The sequence below is a fragment of the Suncus etruscus genome, chromosome X (genome assembly GCF_024139225.1).
Source record: "Suncus etruscus isolate mSunEtr1 chromosome X, mSunEtr1.pri.cur, whole genome shotgun sequence".
Taxonomy (NCBI): Eukaryota; Metazoa; Chordata; class Mammalia; order Eulipotyphla; family Soricidae; genus Suncus; species Suncus etruscus.
Genome location: NC_064868.1, coordinates 11,485,097 through 11,504,513, shown reverse-complemented (window position 1 = coordinate 11,504,513; position 19,417 = coordinate 11,485,097).

Sequence of the window (19,417 nt, the reverse complement as noted above, 5' to 3'; positions counted from 1 at the left end):
GGGGGATACTGTGATTAATGTAGTAGCAACAGAAGTGAAAGTAGAGTCTGAATTGGAGAGCTAGTCAAGAGTTTGTCATACCTGGGTCATATACAGAAGTAGTTGATGAGCTGTCTAAGTTATTTGTCAGATATCTGTCTAATTTGGATTAGGTAAGATGGCCAAATCCACCTGTGTCACACCCACATACGATAACAAAAATATTGACACTGGCTGGGGATGTGTCTAAACAGTAAACCACATATTTTGCATCCATAAGACCTGTTTTTAATTTTAATATCTGGCACACATGCAAAGAGATTGTTTCCATCTTCTAGTACACTGTATTTAATTCTGTCTTAGCTTGCTCACTTTCCTTGTTTGGTTTTTGTTATTTTGGGACCACAATGCTCAGGGTTTACTCCTAGCTCTGCACTCAGATATCACCCTGACTGGCTCAAGGAAACGTGGGGTGCCAGGGATAGAACCTGGGTCAGTCACATGCATTGCAAGTGCCCTCCCTACTGTACCCCTAAAGATATTTTGAGTTTTTGTTTTTGTGGAGGCAACTTCTGCAATTTTCAGAGTTTAGTCCTGGCTCTAAACTTGCATGCTTTGATCAATCAAGCTGCTATATTGAGAAGTTACATCACAAAGGAATCTCTTTTCGTCAATAACTTACAAAGAACTGACTCTTCAGCCTGAGAATTCTGTAGTAATTAAACTCTGATAATAAACCACATGAAAGAATGTAAAAGTGGATCCATCCTCCATTGAGCATCATATGAGGCCACTTCCATGGTCAACATCTCCATCACAGTTCTTAGAGTGTCAGAAACAGAGGCCCTGCTTGCTCACTTCAGCCATGCTTGCATATGTGACCCATATAAAATTTGAGACAATAAATATGAGTTGTATGAAGATACTACATTTTGGGGTAAAGTATTGTGCAACAAAAGATTACCAAAAAGGCTGGGATTGCAGAGATGCCTATGCATTCATTATTTTATGGCACTAACACATTTTCCTCCCTCAATCCTATAACACACAAAAGGTAGAGTTTAAAAAATGTCCCCTGATTATTTTAAAAGTCATACCAATAGAATGGAGAGATATAGTGACAGGCAGACAGTCCTTGATATCAAGTAAATCCCTTTCCAAAGTCTTGTTGTAAGCATAATGCAAGGCCAAGTCTTTACAGATTTAATCAGTGAAGAAACATCAATTTCTTTTTAGATTTTGATATTTAATTGCATGCACACTGAAAAGAAGCCTAGCCCCAGTCAAAACACTGAAATCAAAGGAGCAAAAGGACTGATATTAATGACTGCCTATCATTTTCCAGTCTTCAGACAAGAATTCTTCTGCATTGTGATTTCTTATTTCCAAGCTAGAGGTGGAGATTATGTTCCATAGTATCAGAAGCAAATAAAGAAAAATGATTTAGTGTTGTATCCTAAGACATATTGTTTAGAGTTGTACTCTGAAATCTTATATCCCCATTCAAACTGCTAAAAGGGTTCAAGTTATTTTAAGAGTCCCACTAGGGTAAGAATGATTATATTATCATTAAGTAATTTGAGGCTTTCATATGAGGCTTTCATATCTTTAACTAAATCATTAGAAGTTACACAAAGGGTAAGTTGCACAAAGGGGGACAGAAAACATGCATTTAAAGGGATATAAGCATAGAAGTATTCATTGAAGCACACAGTACAATAGCTAAGAGGTGGAATTAACCTAGATATTCAACAACAGATGAGTGGATTATGAAGAGATGGTACATATATACAATGGAATACTACATAGCTTTAAGGAATGATGCAGTCATATAATTCACTGCAACATAATTGGAACTAGATGATATGTTAAATGAAATAAGTCAGAAGAAGGATAATTACAGGATGATATCACTTATATAGTATTTAGAATAACTGCATGAAGGAATGTAATGGTTTAAATGGGATTGCCTAGAACACTCTTGGCCACACAGTATAGTGAAAAGCAGGAAAGAGAGTAAAACAGGAGAAAGACAGGTGTGAAATAACAGGGAGAACAGGAGTCAAGGGGATTCAGGTATATTGTTAAAATTAAAAAAGGACAGAACTAAATATATAAGTCACTAAGTCAACAGCACTTAAATTATGAGACCTGTAAAATCACCCCATGTACCGTATTTCCAACCCCAGGTGAACAGGTCTGAAGCAGGTAGCAGTAAATAATTAATAAACCAAGTCAGTCAGGTAAGAATCATGGGGTCAGTTTGCTTCTTGTCTTGTGATCTCTCTCTATTTCTCTCTGAGCACCAAGCCAAACTGACCTTTGCTTATTAAACCAGTACAAATTCACCAGGAGGGGGTGATAGACAGAGGGGATGATATCCAGTGAGATACAGGTGGACTTTTGCATATCAAAGGGATAGGTGAAAGTAAAAAGGAAGTTGGGGAAATGCCTTTGTTTTGGGTAAAGGCTGAGTGCAATCTAAGAAGACCCAAACTTTACTAACCACTCTTTAAAAGGTGCCTGTTATGATGACAGGCTGGTAGGAGAAGGTATGGGGTGGACTCTGGGAACATTAGTGGAGGGAAGCTGATGAATCCGGTGGTGGGATTGGTGCTGAAACACTGTATTCAACTATGAGTAACTTTGTAAATCCCAACGCCCTAAATCAAAGCATTTTTAGGTTTGATTATTTTTTTATTTCTGCTCAATGCTCATGAGACTGCTTTGCTCCTGGTACCATCCTCGTTTTTTTCTCAATTTGTAGGAAGACGTAAAAATATGAGACAGAACAAGATGATTCATATTCTATGAATTAAAAAAGGGGGGATCTGGTGTGACAGGTTTTTGTTTTGTTTTGTTTTGTTCTGCATAGGCACAAAAAGTATTGGGGAAATTAGAAAGGTAATTCCCTTGGCCTAAAAGATACAGGATGTCTCCACTGTTGAAGCATACTGTCATGAGACCAACTACAGGCTCCAGACATGCTCATTGTCAAACCCCAAAGTCTTTCTTTATGGTGTCAGGAAATGTTTTGCTCAGTTGTGGTTCTCAAAGTCAGTCTTCTGTAATTGGAGATCTTGGTTTTTACACAGATCTTAGGATGAAGTCTAGGATAGAGTCTTTATGGTTCCAGAAATCTGCTCAGTTACAGTTGTTGTAGTCAGTCTTCTGTAATTAGTGATCTTGTTATTTGCCTAGATCAAAGGATGGAGTGTATTCTTATTTTATCTCACTATTTGGTGATGAGGTAGGGCAACCTGGCCTTAGATGAAGTTGTTGCTGTTTCCTCACGACAGAATGTCATATGAACCTACCGGGGCAAGTTGGTGCCAAAACAGTATTAGGGACTCCCCAGGGGGGCAGTTTAATTCCTGGTGCTACTGCAGCAAACTTTGCCAGTTCTAAGACTGGGTATTTTAAAGAAATTATAATGATAACTTAATTTAAAAAAAAGTTATACAAAGCTTCTAGCTTTTACTGCCAGATGTCTGGTAAACTGTCAAGAATAAAATTCAGATCATGGGTTTGTTATTTATCTTCCAAAGGCTTCCCTGCTTGTCTTCTCTGAATGAAAAAGAAATGAAATGAAAAAAAAGTAAAGTTTTTGTGAGGATCTTGTATAGAAAAGAAATGAGGCACAGGGCAGGTACTTTTTCTGTGATGCTAACAAATTGATAATACCCCCAGCCATAAAAAATGCCCAAGAAGAACTTTTGTTGGGTGGTAGCAGTAGGCACGTTTTCTTTGAGGACAACCAACAGGACATCCTCGGTAAGAGAGACTGACAAGTTACTTTAGCTTCCTGGAGGCTCAGGGATGAGAGACCCCCATTTAGCATAAAATATGCCTTTTCTTGTTAAAGCAAATGCTTTGCCATGGGTCAAAGTCCAAACTCCACATCTCCTAGAAGAGATTTGTCTGGGGATTGTTTCAATTGGAGTTGGAGGAGATAGAGTTGAAGGTATCCAGTGGGTAGAGGCCAGTGTTACTATTTCTCTATAGACTTGCAGGATATGGCAGGCCCCTTGCCCTGTAGAAAGGCCCATGCTGGGTCACTGGATAATACATCACAAGTGCAGGAAAGGAACTTGAAGAGGATGGATAGAGAAAAGAGTAAAAACATAGACATCACCCTTTGGTGATATGGGTTACTCAAAACAGTCAATAAAATGGAGCCTAATTAATGGAGCCCTAAATTGGTTTACATCCTGAATTATTGATTTTACACATATCCTAGAAAAATCTTACCTAGGACTCAATGAGAGGCAAAAATAAAAATCATGGCATAAAATTTAATCTATGCCACCCTTTCCCCCATACCTTGTTCAATGAGTATCATCAAGCAGCTTGCATAATGCCCAGGCATCCATTTTCCCAAGGTATAAGTAGTCGCAGAAATAGGGAAACTTCAAAGTGTTTCATTATTCAGCAAAAAAAAAAATTGATTCCCTGAAAGCCCACAAGGATAAGCACTTTAACTTAACAGGTGCTTTAGTATAATTTGAACTCCATAATAACAAAGCCAAAATGCCACTCAGTCTCTGGCAGATACAAACAAGCCCAAGAAATTGAAAAACAGCAGAGTCCTGCCAACAAAGCATGCCTCTGTACTAAGAGAGATGTGATGGGATCAAAATTTATTAAAGAATGTGTATCACCATGTGCCGGTAAGGGAGCACACAGAATTTTCTACATGTATCTACTGTCAAATAGAAAAAAAGAGAATGATTCAATCTTCTCTTATTTCCTTGAGAGATAAATGGAGTCAACTTGCCATTGTCTCCTATGTCAGGAAAGTTGATTTGGGAAGGGCGTGTTTATAGTTGCAAAGTTCAGGAGACTTCAGACTGTCATGGAGCTACAGTGTACTTTCAAGGAAACACTCTGTAGAGGGGAGAGGGTCAGATTTGGTCACAATATTATGACCAATCCTCTACAAATAAACTTGTCTGCATGTACTTATTTAAGGGGTGCTGTGGGCAAATATGTGTGAGAAGTGCCACTAGGTGTGTGACCTCTAGTGGCTGTATGCAAAGCTAACACCTCAATCCCTTCTAACCTGTCTGGACTATGTCACCTCATTGTCATTTTAATTTGCATTTCCTGATAATTGGGACAATGAGCACTTCCTTGTGTCTATTAGCCAACTATATACCCTTTTCATGGAAGTGGTTGCTAATTTCTCTCCTTTTTTGGTGCCATTCTCGGTTATTTGTTGTTGAGCTTTGTGCGTGCTTTATACATTTTGAATACTGGCTCCTTTTCTAAAAGCAATCTGGAGAAACACACCTTCTAGTTACTACCATCATGTGCTTTTCTCACCATTGAGAGCAGTTAGGTGAGCACTACTTTTCTAGAAAAAGTGTGAAGCACCCCCAAATGGGGAAGTCAAGGCTGAACCAGAAAAGTACTTCTTTACAAACACAGAAAATGTAGAGGAAAATGTCCCTCTTTTTTGTAAAATACCAAGTTACCTGGTAAAACATGGGGCACTATGTAAGGTCAATAACTTGTTTCCCAGAGCTTATGAAAATTTATTCTATTATGGTGAGTCTACACAGAATATCACTTCTTTTCTCCCCTTCTCCAGTAGATATAGAATCCCATGTGTGATGAATTTCTAAGGGCAGTGATTGGGGAAATCTTATTTAAGATGAAAACTCCTGAACTTCTATTAGGATAATTGAACATATTTAGAATTAGTCTACTTTGATTTAGCATTTCTAATCACTTTAAAAATTAACAAAAGCATTTATAGTTTAAAGAAAATTGGGATAAAGGAAATGGCAAATGAAAGGAAAGACATTCAAATGGATTCTTATATTCTTGCTTAATATCTGGGTGAGGAGAGTGAATACATTTTATTATAAATTCCATAATTTAGACAGTTAAAATTTCTTCTAAATACTTAATGCAGATCTTCAAGAATGTTTTGAAGAAAATTTAACACAATTTGGAAGGAACATAATAAATATTACTTAATTAGATGTTACTGCTCCAAATTAGATCACTGTCAAGAAGTTCCAAGTTGAAAAAGCAGAAGATTTAAGAAAAAGTTTCAGGAACTGGAGCAACAGTATGGCAGGTAGGGCATGTGTCTTGCAAGCAGCCAGCCCTGGTTCAATCCCAGGCATCCCATATGGTCCCCTGAGCTTGCCAGGAGTGATCTATGAGCTCAGAGCTAGAAATAAGCCCTGCACACTGCCAAGTGTGGCTCTAAACTAAAAAAAGACTCATTCCACATTTGTAAGAAAATTATTTCAGAAGTATGAATAAAATGCAATTTTAAGTATATGTGTTGTGTCACATAATGGTTTTACCAATATATATATAATTGGCCTTCACAGGCAACATCTTTTAAGGGTTGTTGACATCACAGTAAAACAAATTTAGATTATTTTGGCTTGAGTATAAAGTAACTAAGCTTGTTTAAATGATTCCCAAGATACCTTCATTCCCTTGTTTAAATACCTTCCTGAGAGCTATTTAGGCCCATTAAAATGCTGTAATCAATAGAAAGAGACATGTTTCCTTATGCCAAATCCAGGATATAAAATTATGAATAACATAGAACTGGTTAGTCAGGAGGCAATTTTATTAGGGACACTTTCCCCTTGTGAGTCAACCATGGTGTCTAGAGAAATACCTAGTAGCTGATAATTCTTGATGAATAAACTGATAATCAAATGTATGTGCTATGAGAAGAGTGGGGGGGGTGTCAGGCAAAGGATCAATAAAAGAAAATCCCACCCACGTGCATCCAGAGAAGCGCCTCTTCTAATACTACTTCTGCCTTTGTATCGAGATTTGCAGAAAAATTCAACAACTTCACCACTTCACTTAGTGTTGCAGATTTATTGTCTCCTTTCTTGAAGTAAATAGTCATTCAGGGGCTGAAAAGGTAGTTTAGTGGTCAGAGCGCTTGTGTTGCATGCAGAGGACCCAAGTTCATCCCTAGTTTCCCATATGATTTCCCAATTCCTACCAAAAGTAATTCCTGAATACAGCGCCAGGAGAAAGTCCCAAACATTGCTGGCTGCGATCCAAAAAAATAATCAAATAAATATACCAGTCAGCTAGATGAAATTTTATTTTAACTTTTTATTTTATTTATTGTTTTGGGGGGGTGACAACTGGCATTCAGGCCTTACCCCTGCCACTCAGGGGATTACAACTGACAGGGCCCGTGAGGCCATATATAGTGCCATGAATCAAACCCAGATTGGGGCATGCAAAGCAAGTGCCCTACCTGCTGCATTATCTCTCCAGTAAAGATTCATGTTTATATGGGTGAAGAATATACTGTAAGGGAGGTCAAATCAGGGCTAGGAAATTCATCAAACTCCATTCCAGCATTAGCAGTGGAAATCTCAATTTTGCCAAGTTGTCAGAGAAAAAAGTTGGTCATTCTTAAGTTACAAGGATAGGTCATTATTTACTAGACTATTGTACCATTGTCCAATATTTACTGTACTCAATGATAAATAACACCATTACATTATTCCTAAATAGATATGGTAGATACTCAGGAGGGGGAGTCTAAGGAGTTTCAGGATAACTCCTTTTATGATGCCCTTAATGTGCGATAAATCTCACTAAAGACTTTAAAGTTCATCCCGCTGTTTTCCTGTATCTAAAAAGCTTTTAAACGATGGTGAATAAACTATCTTGTGCTTTTTCAATTTGATGACTAACAAATATTTGATGGGGATGCTGAATGCCAGGAAAATATCATTGCAGCTACTACCTTTGATTCAGCAAACATTGGCTAGGCTCCTTCTATGTAACTGATTTTTCAGCTGGGTGCCAAGGATACAGATGAATAAGTTATGGGCATCACTCATAAGCACCTTCGGTGTAGGAGTCATAAACAAACATCTCTGTAAACAAATAACTCTATAAAGAGAGATATAAGGTATAATAAATGCATGTACAGTCCATAGTGAGGTCCAAAGGAGAATATCAATTCTGCCTCAATTATTAAGGAAAGGCTTCATAGAAGAAGTGACATGGGACCAAGCCCTGAGTAATGAGTTAGTACCAAGATAGCTCAACCCCTTAGAGTGAAGTGACTGTTTTTGTTCAAACTTAAATAATAAAAGATAGAGAAATAATGGTTTCACTTTTCAGAGTCGATTCATGGTATTTTTAGTTTAATGATATTTTGAAAAATACATACATAAAAATAGATATAAAATCCTTTATGCCTATATTCTATAGAGAACCAAAACACATTGACAAAATAAGGAAGATCAAAGCTACCCCACCAACAGAATCCAAATGATCCCATTTTGCTCAAGGTATTTTTCACTGACAGGTGCTTTTCTGACATCCGATTGCTCTGGTTATTGATTTGAATCTTCTATTTCTCAGGCCCTTCCAAATCAAATGGGAAAGTAATAATCTTACAGATTTAATCTCATAATGACCCTACAATGAATATTTGATTTTGCTTTTCTTGGGAAAAAACATGATTCCTAATTTCTCTGGTTTCTCTGATAGGTTATGCTATATTCTCAATAATTGTTTACATTGCTATTTTATTTATGTATCAACTTTAAGCATTTTGTAATGATTCCTTTGATTTGGGGGGGATGCACACTTAATCCATTTATCTACTCCTTACTTACTAATCACTGGTCTCTCCAACATTAGAAGACATTGGTTGTGGCCGGAGTGATAGCATAACGGTAAAGCATTTTCCTTGCATGCAGCCAACCCAGGACTGATCGAGTTTGATCCCCAACATGCCATATGGTCCCCCAAGCTTGCCAGAAGCAATTTCTGAGTGCAGAGCCAGGAGTAATCCCTAAGCACTGCCAGGTGTTCCCCCCCCCCAAAAAAGCATTTGTTGTTAGTAATTGTGCAGACCACCATTATCACAACTGGAAGTCTTGGGGGGGCAGGTAGAATTGGAGGTTGAACCTCAGACCTCAAATTTGTAAGGCAAGCACACCCCTCGCCTAAACAAGGCAGGGCGGGAAGGAAACTGGGGACATTGGTCAATAGAAATGTGCACTGGTGTAGCAGCCTGGGGGGTAAGGGTTGGGGATATGGGATTCAAGATGGAAACGTGGATGGAGGGAGGACAAATGTGATGGTGGGAATTCCTCCTGATTCAATGTTAATATGCACCTGAAATATTACTGTGAAAAATATATTTAAATTTTCATATTGGCCACTAGAAAATGCAGACTCTTGATTTTTTTTGTCTCATTTCATTAGACAAGACTAGGACTATTCAATCTTTCCTTTTCCATCTGTTCCTTCCCTATTATCTCCCAATGACTGTCAGTTCTATCTTTCTTGGTATTCCAATTTGTAACCAGAGTTCAGCTCCCCATCTGCCAGTATAACAGGCCCATTTAAAGTTTAGATTGTTAGAGTTTGGGTCTCCTTATTCCATTGTGGTTGACTTTGGCTTGAATATTTACTTTTGTCTTTTTTATCTATTCCAATGCACACGAGATCACTTGGCCCCTGGCCCCCATTCTTTCACAATTGTGTTTCTCCTCTTCCATTCAATTTCTTTACTTTTTCTCTCTATACTCTGGGGCCAAAGTATTCAAGACAATTCCCATTTACAACTTTTTATTTGTTCATGCATTCTAAATATCATACATAAGTGACATAATTCTATATTTATCCTTATTCTTCTTTAACCTCATTTAACATAGTATCTTCGAGTTCCCTCAATGTAGTTGCAAACTGCATGGTTGCATATTTTCTTACAGCTTATAGTATTTCATTGTGTATATGTAGGTTGATTCCAAATCTTAGCTGCTCATCTATCTTTGAAGAGTTTAAGCTTTGCTTTTATTATTGGTGATGGAATAGGAAAGATTTTATATTTTTTATTATAATGACTGGCTTCTTTTTGATCTTAAGGTGTTTTCTTATTCAATTGATGAAAGTTATATTTCCAACTTTTCTTTACTCTGCCCTTCTAAGTTTTTTTTTTTGAAAACTTCCCTTTTCCTTTCCACCCCTCCTTTGGTTCCCAACATTCTGAGTTAGGTGGCAGAGAGGGTGGTGCGGTTACTTCCCCAAACTACAGAAGAAAGATCAGATGGAGTAGAAGAGGAAAGGAATTTTAGATAAAAATTTTACCAGTGGGTATCTATGCAGAGATCACAATTATATCATTATAGGGCTGGAGAGATAATCAAATAGATAAGACACTTGTCTTTTACATAGTCTACCTTGGTTCAATCCTCAGCAACCAAATTGTCCTCTGAGTTCTCAGAAGTGATGCATGAGCACAGTTCCAGGATTAAGCACTGACAGATGCCAGGAATGTGCCCAAAACAAAACAGTGAATTATATATTATTCTCTATTCAGAAAGTTTTCCTTCCTTTTATAATTCTGAAAAAATTGGAAGGCATCTTATACTGAGGTGTATTGAGGGCATAAGATAGTTACGTGGGAAATTATTGGTGAAAATATATAAACAAAACTCTCATGAGTCAATGCAGTTACTCAGTGTAAGTTAACATTTCTCACTCCCTACGATAACCAAGTGACATTTGTAGAAGACACAAAAAAATTAATATTAATTTTATGGGCACACATGTGTCAGCCCAAAAAAACAGAACTCAGAAAGATGCTTAAATAATATGGCCTTTCATTTTCAGGGAGGGACTTCAGAGCATAAAAACCGGCTAACCTTTGCAAAAGCTGGCTCCCTGTGTGTGACACCAGGCGGGGAAAATCCGCGAAAGTACACCGGCCCAGTGGGGCTCAGCTGTGAAAGACTGTGAGTGTGACCTGTCTATGTCTGTCTACTGTCCTCTTGTGTGAAACTCTTGCGAGTGGGGCAAAAAGAGCCTCCAGAAACCTCGCTCGCCCAGAGGCCATTTTCAGGGAGGGACTTCAGAGCATAAAAACCGGCTAACCTTTGCAAAAGCTGGCTCCCTGTGTGTGACACCAGGCGGGGAAAATCCGCGAAAGTACACCGGCCCAGTGGGGCTCAGCTGTGAAAGACTGTGAGTGTGACCTGTCTATGTCTGTCTACTGTCCTCTTGCTTGAAACTCTTGCGAGTGGGGCAAAAAGAGGCTCAGAGGAGCACGGCCGCTCCGCTTCGCTACGCGGCCGTGCACTCTTTCTAAGGAAAGAACTCCATTGCAACAAGAAGGAAAAATCACACTAAGAACGGCGCTATATCACAGAAGCAAACATTTCTCTCTGGACTGTCTTCTCTGTTGCATGCTCGGGCCTAAGATTTGACCCAGTGTGAGGCTTCATCCACGGAGGACTCCCCTCCCTTAGAGGCAAGTCAGCCCATCCAGAAAGGGAGGAGCCAGAGGAGTGTGCTGCCTACATCATATAGACAATGAATACCACCACAACACGTAGAAAAACCCACAATACAAGTGTGACAATGGGGAAACAACGCAGGCCAGCATCAGACATAGAGAATGAAGATGACAATTCTGAGGACCAGATAATGACTGAACAACTAATCAACCTCTCAGATAAGGACTTTAGACTAGCAATATGGAAGGTGCTCAACAGACTCCAAGAAACCATGGATCGAGTTGAACAGAACACTAATAAGAACCAAGAAAATATGAAGGCAGAAATGACAAAACTCCAAACTGAAATAACATGTCAACTAACAGGCCTGAAAAAGTCAGTAAACGAAGTGAATGACAAAATGGATAAGCTCTGGGACAGGGTATCAGAAGCTGAGAATAGACTTGGTGCTGTGGAAGATGAGATACATAACAATTCCATACAGCAGGAGAGATTGGACAAAAAACTTAAAGCAAATGAGCAGACAATGGAAAAATTAGTCAAAGAATGGGAACAGACGAAAATAGAAGTCTATGATAAGATCAACAGAAACAACTTAAGAATCATTGGAGTCCCAGAGACCCAGGAAGAAAATTTCCAGGAAGAATCAATGGTCAAGAACATCATTAAAGAGAAACTTCCAGAGCTAAAGAATATATGTGATCAAATCCTGCATGCCCGAAGAGTACCAACCAAAAGAGACCCCAGAAAAACCACCCCAAGACACATCCTAGTCACAATGACAAATCCCACAGATAGAGACAGAATTCTGAAAACAGCAAGATCAAAAGGGGAAATCATGTTCAAGCAAGCTTCCCTGAGATTTACAGCAGACCTGTCACCAGAAACGCTCAATGCCAGAAAGCAGTGGTGGGATATTGTGACAAGACTGAATGAAATGAATGCTTCACCCAGAATACTATACCCAGCAAAACTCACTTTCCGGTTTGATGGAAGAATACATGGTTTCACAGACAAAAAACAGCTCAGAAACTTCACAGACACAAAACCAGTCTTAAGAGAAAAACTGAAAGACCTAATCTAAGACAAGACTACCCAAAAGACACACCAAATTTTGAAATAAAGATGGCGTTAAATCCCAGGACAATTCTTTCTCTCAACGTCAATGGACTAAATGCACCAGTTAAGAGACACAGGGTGGCTAAATGGATCAAAAAACTCAATCCAACCTTCTGCTGCCTACAAGAAACGCACCTGAATAGTCAGAACAAACATAGACTCAAAATAAAAGGCTGGAGAAAAGTTATCCAAGCAAACAACACCCATAAAAAAGCTGGAGTGGCCATACTAATATCAGATAATGCAAACTTTATACTCAGGAAGGTTGTAAGGGACAAAGACGGACATTTTATATTAATCAAGGGGTACGTAGAGCAGGAAGAATTCACTCTCCTAAACATATATGCACCGAATGAGGGGCCAGCAAAATATTTAATACAACTGTTGACAAATCTGAAAAATAATATCAACAACAACACAATAATTGTGGGGGACCTTAACACGGCTTTGTCAACACTGGACAGGTCAACCAGACTGAAACCCAACAAGAATATACTAGACCTGAGGAGAGAAATGGAAGAAAGAGGCCTAGTGGATATATATAGGACACTCCATCCCCAGAAACCTGGATACACATTCTTCTCCAATGTACATGGGACATTCTCCAGGATAGACTACATGCTGGCACATAAAACATACCTCCATAAGATCAAGAGGATAGAAATTTTGCAGACTACCTTCGCTGACCACAAGGCTCTGAAATTATTTGTGAACTCCAAAGGGACTCAGAAGAAACACTTTAACACCTGGAAGTTAAACAGCCTCATGCTCAATAACCAGTGGGTCCGAGATGAAATCAAGGAGGAAATAAAAAGGTTCCTGGAAACAAATGACAATAAAGACACAAACTCTCAGAACTTATGGGACACAGCAAAAGCAGTACTGAGAGGAAAATTTATAGCTTTGCAAGCACACATCAGGAAGGAAGAAGGAGCTTACCTGAGTAGCTTAATGACACAGCTAATAGAACTAGAAAATGCTCAACAAAAGGACCCAAGAATAGGAAGACAGAAGGAAATAACAAAGCTGAGAGCAGAAATCAACGAAGTGGAAACTCAAAAAACAATCCGAAAGATCAACGAAAGCAGAAGTTGGTTCTTTGAAAAAATAAACAAGATTGATAGACCACTGGCAAACCTAACAAAGAAAGAGAGAGAGAGAAACTTGATAACTCGTATCAGGAATGAAAAAGGAGAGATCACTACTGATATGACAGAGATTCAAAGGGTAATCAGAAACTACATTGAAAAACTCTACGCCACTAAAAATGAGAACCTGGAAGAAATGGATAAATTCTTGGACTCTTATAATCTTCCACGGTTGAAGGAAGAGGATGTAGCATATCTAAACACCCCCATCACCATTGATGAAATTAAAACAGTAATCAAATGTCTGCCGAAAAACAAAAGCCCAGGTCCAGATGGATTCACTAATGAATTCTATCAAACTTTCCAAGAGGAACTACTGCCAATCTTGGCAAGACTCTTTCATGAAATTGAACAAACAGAAACACTTCCAAATAGCTTTTATGAAGCCAACATCACCTTGATACCTAAACCAGACAGAGACGCTACCAAAAAAGAAAATTACAGACCAATATCACTGATGAATGCAGATGCAAAGATCCTCAACAAAATCCTGGCAAATAGGATTCAATGCCTCGTTAAGAAGATCATCCACTACGATCAAGTAGGTTTCATCCCAGGAATGCAAGGCTGGTTTAACATCCGTAAATCTATCAACATAATACACAACATCAATAACAAGAAAAATAAAAACCACATGATCATATCAATAGATGCAGAGAAAGCATTTGATAAGGTCCAACACCCATTCTTGATCAAAACTCTCAGCAAGATGGGAATGGAGGGAACCTTTCTCAATATAGTGAAGGCCATCTACCACAAGCCAGTGGCAAATATTATCCTCAATGGAGAAAAACTGAAAGCCTTCCCTCTAAATTCTGGCACAAGACAAGGCTGTCCTCTCTCACCACTCCTATTCAACATAGCACTGGAAGTACTTGCTATAGCGATTAGGCAAGAAAAGGATATCAAGGGAATCCAGATAGGAAAGGAAGAAGTCAAGCTCTCACTGTTTGCAGATGACATGATACTCTACTTAGAAAACCCTAAAGACTCTATCAAAAAGCTTCTAGAAACAATAGACTCATATAGCAAGGTGGCAGGCTACAAAATTAACACACAAAAATCAATGGCCTTTCTATATACCAATAGTAATAAGGATGAAATGGACATTAAGAAAACAACCCCATTCACAATAGTACCACACAAACTCAAATATCTTGGAATCAACTTGACTAAATATGTGAAGGACCTATACAAAGAAAACTATAAAACTCTGCTCCAAGAAATAAGAGAGGACACACGGAAATGGAAACACATACCCTGCTCATGGATTGGCAGGATTAACATCATCAAAATGTCAATACTCCCCAAGGCATTATACAGATTTAATGCCATCCCTCTAAAGATACCCATGACATTCTTCAAAGAAGTGGATCAGACACTTTTGAAATTCATTTGGAACAATAAACACCCTCGAATAGCTAAAGCAATCATTGGGAAAAAGAATATGGGAGGAATTAATTTTCCCAACTTTAAACTGTACTACAAAGCAACAGTTATCAAAACAGCATGGTATTGGAATAAGGATAGGTCCTCAGATCAGTGGAATAGGCTTGAATACTCAGAAAATGTTCCCCAGACATACAACCATCTAATTTTTGATAAAGGAGCAGGAAATCCTAAATGGAGCAGGGAAAGCCTCTTCAACAAGTGGTGTTGGCACAATTGGATAGCCACTTGCAAAAAATTAAACTTAGACCCCCAGCTAACATCATGTACAAAGGTAAAATCCAAATGGATTAAAGACCTCGATATCAGCCCCAAAACCATAAGATATATAGAACAGCACATAGGCAAAACACTACAGGACATTACAGGCATCTTCAAGGAGGAAACTGCACTCTCCAAGCAAGTGAAAGCAGAGATTAACAGATGGGAATATATTAAGCTGAGAAGCTTCTGCACCTCAAAGGAAATAGTGCCCAGGATACAAGAGCCACCCACTGAGTGGGAGAAACTATTCACCCAATACCCATCAGATAAGGGGCTAATCTCCAAAATATACAAGGCACTGACAGAACTTTACAAGAAAAAAACATCTAACCCCATCAAAAAATGGGGAGAAGAAATGAACAGACACTTTGACAAAGAAGAAATACGCATGGCCAAAAGACACATGAAAAAATGTTCCACATCACTAATCATCAGGGAGATGCAAATCAAAACAACGATGAGATACCACCTCACACCCCAGAGAATGGCACACATCACAAAGAATGAGAATAAACAGTGTTGGCGGGGATGTGGAGAGAAAGGAACTCTTATCCACTGCTGGTGGGAATGCTGTCTAGTTCAACCTTTATGGAAAGCGATATGGAGATTCCTCCAAAAACTGGAAATCGAGCTCCCATATGATCCAGCTATACCACTCCTAGGAATATACCCTAGGAACACAAAAATACAATACAAAAACCCCTTCCTTACACCTATATTCATTGCAGCTCTATTTACCATAGCAAGACTCTGGAAACAACCAAGATGCCCTTCAACAGACGAATGGCTAAAGAAACTGTGGTACATATACACAATGGAATATTATGCAGCTGTCAGGAGAGATGAAGTCATGAAATTTTCCTATACATGGATGTACATGGAATCTATTATGCTGAGTGAAATAAGTCAGAGAGAGAGAGAAAAACGCAGAATGGTCTCACTCATCTATGGCTTTTAAGAAAAATGAAAGACACCCTTGTAATAATAATTTTCAGACACAAAAGAGAAAAGAGCTGGAAGTTCCAGCTCACCTCAGGAAGCTCACCACAAAGAGTGATGAGTTTAGTTAGAGAAATAACTACATTTTGAACTGTCCTAATATTGAGAATGTATGAGGGAAATGTAGAGCCTGTTTAGGGTACAGGCGGGGGTTGCGTGGGGAGGAGGGAGATTTGGGACTTGGGTGATGGGAATGTTGCACTGGTGATGGGTGGTGTTCCTTTTATGACTGAAACCCAAACACAATCATGTATGTAATCAAGGTGTTTAAATAAAAAAAAATTAAAAAAAAATAAATAAAATAAAAAAAATAAAAAAAAATAATAATATGGCCTTTCCTGTTTTCCTCTCTTTTTCCTGTTTCTTCTTTCTTCATCTTACCTTAACACAACATTTTCACTCTCAAATTCTTGGGGGGGGACTTGAAAGACATGAAATATGGTATAAAAACACTCTAAGGTCAGAAGATATTTTCTGTTGATGATGGCCCTTGAAAGAAAGAAGAGAAAAGAAAATATTAAATATTAAAAATGCCTCTCCTGAACTCTTCTGGAATCCGGAGGCTGGTGCTACTCAAAAAAAAAAAAAACTCCCTTTTAGTACAGGAAATTGGAGCCTTGGGGACTCCAGCAGTTGCTGGAGTTAAGCATCTAGCCCACAGGCATTTTATGGTGGTTCCAAAGGGATTCCTCTTAGCTCCTTCTCAATATTTCCTTCACACATAAATACTTGCCAGGATATTTAAGCAGGTTCCAATATGATTAAAGAATCAAAAAGTATTATTAGGCCTAAATCAGGGGTTGATTCAAAAGACTCTTTAGAGGTAGAAGTAGGATGTGGAGGCTAGATACCGTATTTGCCGGCGTATAAGACGACCCCTAAATTTTGCAGTTAAAACATAGGTTTAGGCCTATATTCGCTGTATCAGACAGAACGTTCCTGTGTTGCATGTGCTGCATGTGTTCCTGTGCTCATGTACCAGAGTGAGCCAATCACAACAAACAAAGATTCAAAGATTATACTGTAATAGACTTCCTCTCTGACTCTGGCCAATCTGAGCAGGCTTTTTACAGTGTAGATTCGGGTACAGAACATTTTCTAATTTGCATGCATAAAAAGCCTACTGGGATTGGCTGAGTTAGAGAGGCGGTCTGAGCAGCCTTACAGTGATTGGTGCAGGATCAAGTTGGAAAAATTCGTTTTGTGGCAATATTCAGACAATTTTTATTTAGCGGCATATTAAAATATTTTTTGGATATACTCGGTATATAAGATGACCCCCGGTTTTTGGTTGACTTTTTTTGTTTCAAAAGTCGTCTAATATGCCGGAAAATATGGTAGTAATCTTCTACAGAAGTGGTCTTCAACGAGAGACTTTTAAGTAAAAAAAAATGCTCTCTAAGTTAGATGACTTCCGTTGTGTGATGGAAAAGCCTTCATGGAGGTTCCCATGGATCAGGCCACTAGGATGGTCTGACCAAATGTTCTTTCTGGAATGGAGTTCTTGCACTTCCAGAAGCTCAGAATCCCCATCAGGGACTGACTTAAATGAATCAATGAATCTATTAGACGCAATAAAACATGACTGGAAGGAAGCATTATGGAAAAGCAATCTAAAATCTCAGCGTTCTTTATTCTCAATCAATGTCTCTTGGACCAAGCTATGACAGTTATTTAGGGCCCAGGTTTCCCAAATGGTTCAGTGACAGTATTCAATTGCTTCTCGAGATCCTGATTGTATGGATCTGAGATGAGGCCCCAGAAAGTTATACTTTTGTGTATAACCCAGCCACCTTCTCCCAAGGAAAGATAAATCTATTTGGTCTAGGACTCAGGCCCTTTCCTGACACCAAACCTTTGCATTGGTCACTCCCTATCTGGCTTACTCTCCCTGTCTCCATGGTTTACACATCCTCATCTCTCAGGTCTCTGATTTCATAACCACTCTTTCAAATCAACATTGGATTTTCCTGTTACATTTTAGCTCCTTGCTGTTTTAATTTCCTATCCAGTCATGATCATAATCTGCACATATTTTTATTAAAAATTCTTTCTTTCTTATCTACCTCCTAAGCAACCATGTAATATCAAACCAGCAAGGAGCATATTGCAATCTATCTCTCAGTCTGAGCACATGACTTGATAGCAGCAATTTTCCATAGAATGAAGGAAGGGACTACAGCAAGCTTGTGAGCATCAGGCTACACACCAACAAAAGTCAAGGCCAGGAAAAAAGAAAAAAAGTTGGGGGAGAGAGAAAAAGTCAAGGCCATCTAGGTTTTAAGTTCCATGGGGTTCATCTAATTATCACTTCATTATATCACTAAGAATATGTGAGTATTGTGGCCAAAGATTTTGGCCAGTTTAACTAAACAAACTTTGAAGGGCTTGATGCTATAGTCATCAACTGAGAAAAGATTTGTGACACCAGTATTTCAAATTCTAAGGAAAACGCACAATTTTGGTTCCTGAGCCCTTATTGATCTCCTTATGATAGATGTTGACCACAGATCTTTGTTAATATATATTTATGTGTATTACATTTTTACTTTACATTATTATATAATTATATATGATATAAGATATATAATGATTAATATATGTTATGTATAATAAAATGATCATTATTTATTATATTTAATAATATTTATTGATTATATTAATGTAATACTATTAAATTATTAATTTCATAATTATTTTAATGTAAACAGTGGTGGATAATAGAAATGATGGATTAAAAACTATGTTTGTGCTCCTCTCTTGGTTGTAGAAGTTTCTGTATCTAAGTCTTATGCTTAAAAACTCATTTTTTGCTTCTGCATGGCAAAAGAAACCCTACTTAACACAAGAAGACAGTTAACAGAATGGGAAAAAATCTTTTCACTCGACATCAGATAAAGGGCTAATATCTAGAACATACAAAACACTCAGAAAGCTGAGTCCCCCAAAACCAAACAAAGCCATATAAATGGGGAGATGAAATGAATAGACAATTTTCTGAGGAAGACCGAAGGATGGCCAACAAACACATGAAAACATGCTCACCTTCACTCATCACCAGAGAGATCCAAATCAAGACAACAATGAGATACCACCTTACACCAGTGAAGATGGCTCACATCAAAAATAATGGGAACAACCTCTGTTGGCGGGGATGTGGTATGAAAGGCACTCTCATCCTCTGCTGGTGGGAATGCC